This window comes from Adiantum capillus-veneris, chromosome 2 (assembly GCF_014529385.1).
Source record: "Adiantum capillus-veneris isolate H3 chromosome 2, ASM1452938v2, whole genome shotgun sequence".
Taxonomy (NCBI): domain Eukaryota; kingdom Viridiplantae; phylum Streptophyta; class Polypodiopsida; order Polypodiales; family Pteridaceae; genus Adiantum; species Adiantum capillus-veneris.
Genome location: NC_140932.1, coordinates 92,977,365 through 92,985,150, shown reverse-complemented (window position 1 = coordinate 92,985,150; position 7,786 = coordinate 92,977,365). Strand labels below are relative to the sequence as shown.

At 41.3% G+C, this 7,786-nt stretch overlaps 2 pseudogenes; both read left to right on the top strand.

Annotated features, from left to right (window-relative positions):
* Positions 1–359: 359 nt before the first annotated feature.
* On the top strand, positions 360–1,113 carry LOC147463193 (uncharacterized; annotated as a pseudogene).
* Positions 1,114–1,901: 788 nt separating this feature from the next.
* On the top strand, positions 1,902–2,731 carry LOC147463192 (uncharacterized; annotated as a pseudogene).
* Positions 2,732–7,786: the final 5,055 nt, after the last annotated feature.

Sequence of the window (7,786 nt, the reverse complement as noted above, 5' to 3'; positions counted from 1 at the left end):
TACATGAGCAATGGAGCCATCGTCAACTTTATCGGTCCTAGCTTAGCAAAAATAAACCCTAAATGTAAGAACAATCCTGGTTGTAGAGTTAACCCTCTATCAAGCACACCTTACTCACCCTCAACTCAGATGGCACCTTACCCAGGAACAACTCCCACATCATCGGGCATGTCTCCATACCATGGAGGTTCTCCCCCAAGCCATCTAAATCATCACAATGTGGGATAAGCCTCTCGTCCACCATTTCCCAGGATGTCGTTGATAACGGAGTCTCCAATTGTCGCACTTATCCCCACCACCCATCTTCAAAGGTCCCAGGTCCCAAGTTCATGCCATTTCTGTAATTTTGATGCTCCCTCCCGCCGGTTGTACAAATTCGGGGTCTTCTTTTCAATTGCACAGAGAGTGATGTATGATTTCTTTAGGGGTCTAGATGTGGTAGATGTTTTGCTTACACACAAGCAAGGGAGCTTCTGTAAAAAGGTGTATTGTGTCTTTGGTTTGCCGATGCAAATGGAGCTTGCTCTACATATAAACCAGAAAATCATGGGATAGAGATAAATAGAAGTTTTCCATAGTAAGAAGCACAAGTACTACCTAGTCGTGGCGGTTGAGGTATTACAGCAAGAGAAGGTGGTGGGAAGGGGGAGCCTATGCCTACCTTCCTCCTTCCAAATACACAATTGGCAAGGAACATTCGCAGCATACTCGAGTTTTTAGTTTAAGAGGGATTCCCTTTTCAATGTCTAAAAGGGATGAGATTTAGTTCTTCAAGGATTTTAATCTCAAAACATACAATTTGTTGCTCACTTAGATGGCATAGCAAGTGGTGCAGAATATGTCAAATTTGATGGTCCTAGCTGGTCCAAGCAACTATTGTCTAGAGACATAATGATGCTAGGAAGTTGCTATATTGATTTTTTTTGTCATCAAGTAAAGAAAATTTATAAGAACGGTACCCATACAACATTGCATGCCAGTGCCCAAGGTAGGTCTCAATCACTTGGCTCCCATTTGGAGAACATGACGCATGACCAAGATGACCATGACGATCAACACATATGTAGTCCACAACCAGATGATAAAATTGAGACGATTTTTTGGATTAGGTAAATACGTAGTCTCTTTTGGTCAATCCATTCGTTCTTGCCACATAGTTGTAAATTTTTATGCAATAAGATTGTGTGATTTTTTTCATTACAAGAGTTGTGAGATTGATCCAGTCCACTTTGGATTGTGCTACAATATCACCTACATGTGGATGGGTTTGCATGGTAGCAGGTTGAGTATTAGGTTAATTCCTCTTTCAAATCTAAGTTACATAAGAACATGAAAATTGGTGTATATTTGTAATGAATGTTACATGGTGTAAGAACACACAAGCCCTATACAATGATTTTTGAGCTCTTGGCATCCACTGGTTGTATGGATCCCAGTTGATAGTGGTGCCTTCTAATCCTTTACATACGGGTGCCAACCCCAGTTCAACAATCAACTTTGGATGAAACGAGCTATAACAATGTAGTAAAACCAAATTACTTGAACAGTGGAGCCATTGTCAACTCTATCGGTCCCCACTTAGCAAAAGTAAACCCTGGATATAAGAATAATCCAGGTTGTAGTGTTAACCCTCTATCAAGCACACCTTACTCACCCTCAACTCACATGACACCTTACCCAGGTACAACTCCCATATCATTGGGCATGTCTCCATACCGTGGAGGTTCTCCCCCAGGCCATCTAAATCCTCACAATGTGGGATAAGCCTATCCTCCACCATTTCCCACGACATCGTTTAATGAGGGAGTCTCCAACCGTCGCACTCATCCCGACCACCCATCTTCAAAGGTCCCAAGTTCATGCCATTTCTGTAATTTTGATGCACCCTCCCGTCGGTTGTACAAATTTGGGGTCTTCTTTTCAATGGCAGAGAGAGTGATGTATATGATTTCTTAAGGGGTCTAGATGTGGTAGATGTTTTGCTTACACACAAGCAAGGGAGATTTTGTAAAGAGGTGTATCGTGCCTTTGGGTTGCCGATGCAAGTGGAGATTGCTCTACATATAAACCAAAAAATCATGGGATAGGGATACATAGAAGTTTTCCACAGTAAGAAGCACAAGTACTACCTAGTCGTGGCGGTTGAGGTATTAGAGCAAGAGAAGGGTGGTGGGATGGGGGAGCCTATGCCTACCTTCCTCCTTCCAAATCCACAATTGGCAAGGAACATTCGCAACATACTCGAGTTTTTAGTTTAAGAGGGATTCCCTTTTCAATGTCTAAAAGGGATGAGATTGAGTTCTTCAAGGTTTAAATTCAAAACATACAATTTGTTGTTCACTCAGATGGCATAGCAAGTGGTGCAAAATTTGTCGAATTTGATGGTCCTAGCTGGTCCAAGCAAGTGTTGTCTAGAGACATAATGATGCTAGGAAGTTGCTATATTGAATTTTTTTGTCATCAAGTAAAACAAATTTATAAGAACGATACCCATACAGCATTGCATGCCAGTGCCCAAGGCAGGTCTCAATCACTTGGCTCCCATTTAGAGAACAATACCCATGACCAAGATGACCATGACGATCAACACATATGTAGTCCACCGCCATATGATAAAATTGAGACAATTTTTGGATTAGGCAAATACGTAGTCTCTTTTGGTCAATCCATTTGTTCTTGCCATGTAGTCGTAAATCTTGATTTAATAACATTGTGTGGTCCTTTTCATTAAAAGAGTTGTGAGACCGAGCCAGTCCACTTTGGATTGTGCTACAATATCACCGACATGTGGATGGATTTTCATGGTAGCATGTTGAGCATTAGGTTAATTCCACTTTCAAATCTAAGTTACATATAAGAACTCGAAAATTGGTATATATTTGTAATGGATGTCACATGGTGCAAGAACACACAAGCCCTATACATTGATTTTTGAGCTATTTGACATCCACTGGTTGTATGGATTCCTGTGTTCACATGGTAGGTGTGCTATTGGTGTGGGAATTTTTTTTTGACTAATCATGCACTCTTTGTCCTGAAATTTATACTGCCTAGATGGAACTTTTTCTCTAGGGACCTACTACAGTCGGCCTTCACTTTGGTAGCACAATACCTTCTCCCACATAGCATCATAATTGCGGTGTTTTGCAAGGATCATCTTAGCATGGTAGAAGTAGACACAAACCATTGTGGATTCAAGATTTGTCACACATTGTGCTTACATTTTCCAAATTCCTTTTATTGGATGTGCAACGATGAACAAGATTAGGGACTATAAATTTATTTATTTTTGTGCTTTGTGTCGTTGTGTATATTACATATGCATTTTTAGAAGCAGTGAGTTGATTGATTCTTGTTCATATCCTTTCTTACCATTGTTGTGTTTACTTGAATCGAGAGTGAGATATGTCAGCATTCTCATTACATCAACAAGTTAGCAATGTTGTTGCCAATGCTATGGATTTTGATTTTGAGAAGAACATAGTTGAGAATTCAAGCTTTTTGCGAAGATGCATCCATACACCATATAGCACTAGGAATTATATTCGGTTGCAAGCCAAACACAGTGAGGCATTTGTGAGGTATTTTGAAAACTCACTCACACGAGGAACCAAGAATGTGCTCAATTTTGTCTACTCTATATTGTGACTCATATTGTGTGAATGAACACGTAGGTGGATGCTTGGCACTTTCACCCAAGAGGAAGATGTAGTGCTTAATTGCTTTGTTGGAACGAGCACTATGGAGAGGGTGTGAAAAGCTCTGAACTGACATTGCATTAGTCTAGAGATGCATGATGTCATAATAACTAATATCTAATTCTCCTAAATGATTTTCTCATGTTAAACTGATGATTTAATATGGGGAAGTACCAGGGGAGAAAAGCTAGAATATTGGTAAGGCTGTCAAGCCGGTCTCAATAGGGATCCAAAAGAGGGAAAATAGGGATCCAAAGAGGGACCATCTTCAAAAGAGAAATGTGCATCAATGGGTTTCAAAGACCGTAAGGTTCAACCCATTAAGACTTCCAAAAAGCTTAGGTTCCAAAATTAAATGAAATACTCAATGGTCAAACCTTAGGGAAATTTGGATGCTTGTGGGAAGACTCAAAAGTCTTCCCACATCCCTATCAAGGAGGGGGCGAGCCATTTTTTTAGGGGATGAGAGAGAAACACACACTCTCTCTCTCTCTCTCTCTCTCTCTCTCTCTCTCTCTCTCTCTCTCTCTCTCTTCCAAGCTCCCTTTACACAAAGGGCATAATGGACACATATCAAGTTCCTAGCCTAGTTGCCCCCAAGGTGCATTCAAATCCTATTGGATGGCCATAGAGGTGGACCGATGAGAATTAGGCTAGATTAAATTTAGTCTAATTCTTTTAAAAATGCTTGATAAAAGAACTAATAGAAAGTAAGCTCTCTAGAAGACTATTGGACAGTCTCCCAAGGGGTCCAATGAGCATTCAACAGCCCAATGGCTTGACTGATTCTTATTGGCTAGACCAAGAGGTCCAATGAGAGATTAATTGATTTATTTAAATACCTAAAGCTCTCACAAAAGGGGAAAGGGGGACACATGTCACAAGGCTAGCAATTATGCTTGTAATTTATGATTGGCTAAGCTTTATAGGGCCAATTGGATGCCAGCATGAGAAAATAGCAAGGGGGGTTGACCAAAAGAGAGAGAGGGGGTTGATTTTTAGAAGGCATTATCACACACACTCACACAACTCATGTGTGGAGCAAAGAACTTTCTCTCCTCCTCTAAGCTTTAATGGAAAGCTTATCATCTTCTCCAAGCTTTTGAGAAGGGAGGCCTACACCAACAACTCTTGGCTTTTGATGCAAATCCAACCAAGAGCCAAGATTCAATGCATGCTCATATCCTCTACCATGCTAATTACTAAGCTATGCTAAGCTATTAAGAGTGATTATGTGAGGAGAAATACTTCATCTTCCTCTTGATCCACTCTCATACCCCACTAGCTCTCACCATCTTCGGAGGTGTGTGAGATCTTGGGTCTAAGACCGTGACGGAATTGATGTTGTGTTTTCGGGTGTAAGCTTAGTGCTTGAAGCTTCCATCTTCATTGCACCAGCAAGTTATTGAAGGAACACAAAGTATTGTATTGTAATATGTCTCCCTTGATGGGGGAAACCTATAATACAAAGCCTTTTGGAGGGGGGACCGCCGGCTCCATGTAAATCCGGTCCTCAACTATTGTCAATAGCTTAATTTCTCTCTCTTTTGAAGTATTGTTCATGCCTATCTAACTAGGTGTTATGCTTTTGTTGCTCTCTCCATCGTTGCACTCTTGCTATGCTCATTAGGAATCTATTCTTAATGAAATGCTCACTATGTCTATGTTATTTTTTTCTACACATAAGTTACTAGATCATTAAATGTTACATTGGTATCAAAGCATTTTCTTGCTCAAGAAGAGAGGTCCTCAAGCTAACTATAACTGGTTGATATTATTAATTGCAATTGAGTAAGTAGAATAGGAATTTTTCAGCCTTGTAGTGTGTCTGCTTTGTGCACATAATGGAGCATCACCATCAAGAGCTATGGTCTTAATAGTGAAGTCCTATGAGGCTTGCCTACAGCTTAACCACATTGAGCTATTAGAACCTTGACAGTAGTCGGTGTTGTTTTGGTGGTGAAAGACCCTCTCTTCTATTCCTTGCAATTAATGATATTCGAGCCACGGGTATAGGAGCTTGAGTGCTTTTCTAAAGGGGTTAAGAGGAGTAGCAACTAGGTCTTGAAGTGCCAAAGTACACTTAAAAATTTTACACCTAAAATTTGTTAGAATGGCTGACAATAGTAAAGAGAGTGAAATTAATGTTGATAGCTTTGATTTTTCTAATGAACAGGATACTAATGATGCCCCTATGCTTGTCAATTACCTTGTTACTAGGCTTCAACAAGCCATGGGCAATCCATCCCTCCAAGGTGAAGTGCAACGGCAGCTATGTGCTCATGGGATTCTCCAAACTCCCCACCAAGAAGAGAGAGTACCTAGGAAGCCTCCTTGTGAGACTTCCAAAAGAGGCCTCTCTCCGATAAGGGAAGAAGAAGAGGATCCCAACAAAGGGCTCAAAAATCTACTACTTGATGACGCATCTCCTTCCCCAAGGAGAACTCAATCAATGGTAGAGGCCCCACCAAAAGAACGAGAGAGAAGTGAGTCTCCTGTCACCTCAACGGAGATGGCTCCACGAAGATGGCGGGCAAAACGCTCTCCAACACCTTGTAAATGGAAAAGACCATCACACACTTCTCTACACCATAATTTAAAGAGGGACGAGAGAAAACAAGAGAAGAAAAAGGTGAGAAAGAGGTCACCCTCTTCTCCATCTTCTTCATTCTCTTCCTCTTCTGAAGAAAGTGATGGTGCAGACAAGGAGGAACAAGGGAAGAAAAAGGCGAGAAAGAGGTCACCCTCTTCTCCATCCTCCTCAAATTATTGCTCTTCTGAAGAAAGTGATGGTGCATCTCTTGAACCACCTAAAAGAAGAAGCCATAGGAAATCCTATGGCGCATGGAAGAGGTTGTCCAAGCTCAAAGTTCAAAAAGGGAGGAAAGAACATCTCTTTCCTTACCTACAATGGCACCTTTGGTTCTATGAACAAAGTCTTGGCCTTCATCCAACAATTTGATGCAGCGTTTGGAGATGAGGGCTTCACGAAGTCCGCTAAGCTACACCATGAAGCTATGCATTTTCAAAAGTCCACCAAGCAATGGTGGTCTAGCCTACGAGAAAATGGTGAAGCTCCATGAACATGGAAAGATTTAAGATCTTCCATCATGAAGCAGTTTTTGGATACCGATGCCAAAGACAAAGTACTCACCGAATGGCGAAGCTTGAAGCTCTCTCCCTACGAATCTATTCACAAATATGTAGACAAGTTTTGGGACTTACATCTCAAAGACACTGCCTTCAAAAGGATGGATTTTGGAGAGAAAAAACAACAAGTTTGTGTGGGTTTAACTGAAGATATGGCGGAGTATGTCAAGTCCCAAAGGCCACGCACCATATTTGCAGTCATACACCATACCATGGTGGCTTCACAAATCAATTTCCAACAAGGGGCTAAGAGAAATCTTAAGCACACGGAGAACAAGGACCATAATAACGAGCCTACGGGGAAGAACCATGTCCAAAAGTCTCCCAAAGGCAACGCCAACAACAACAAAGCTAAGGAGAAGGGAGTTTATAAAGGCAAAAATAAACTCTCTCCTGAAGATCTAGAGCGTTAGCGTAAAGATAACCAATGCTTCAAGTGCGGGGAGCAAGGGAATGCTTATTGTGCTTGTCCCCACAAGAATACACAAAATGAGCCTCCTAGAGCTACCTTGGTCAAAATCCAAGAAGAGGATGCTCACCACAAAGGATCTCCTCTATGCCATGGTTGGGGAAAGGTAAGAGAACATGATGATTTTATTCTCTTGGATCTTGCTTCTACTCACAATTTCATATCCATAGAGTTGGCCACCAAGCTAGGCATCCAAGCCTATGAGATGGGAGATTTCCTACCTGTCGATGGTGCTTTCAAGGGGCAAGAAGCCTCATTCACTCCCTTAAGTGGGAAATTGAGGCTCCATGTTCAAAGCTATGTGGACAAGGAGGATTTCTTTATATCTCCTCTCAAGCACGAGGATGTAATCCTAGGGGCACCATGGTTTGATCACATGGTTGCCAATGTTAAATTCCCTAAAACGCAAATCTACTTTAGGTTCGGGAAAAAAGATATATACATAGATGCTAAGGAGTTGGGTAACACC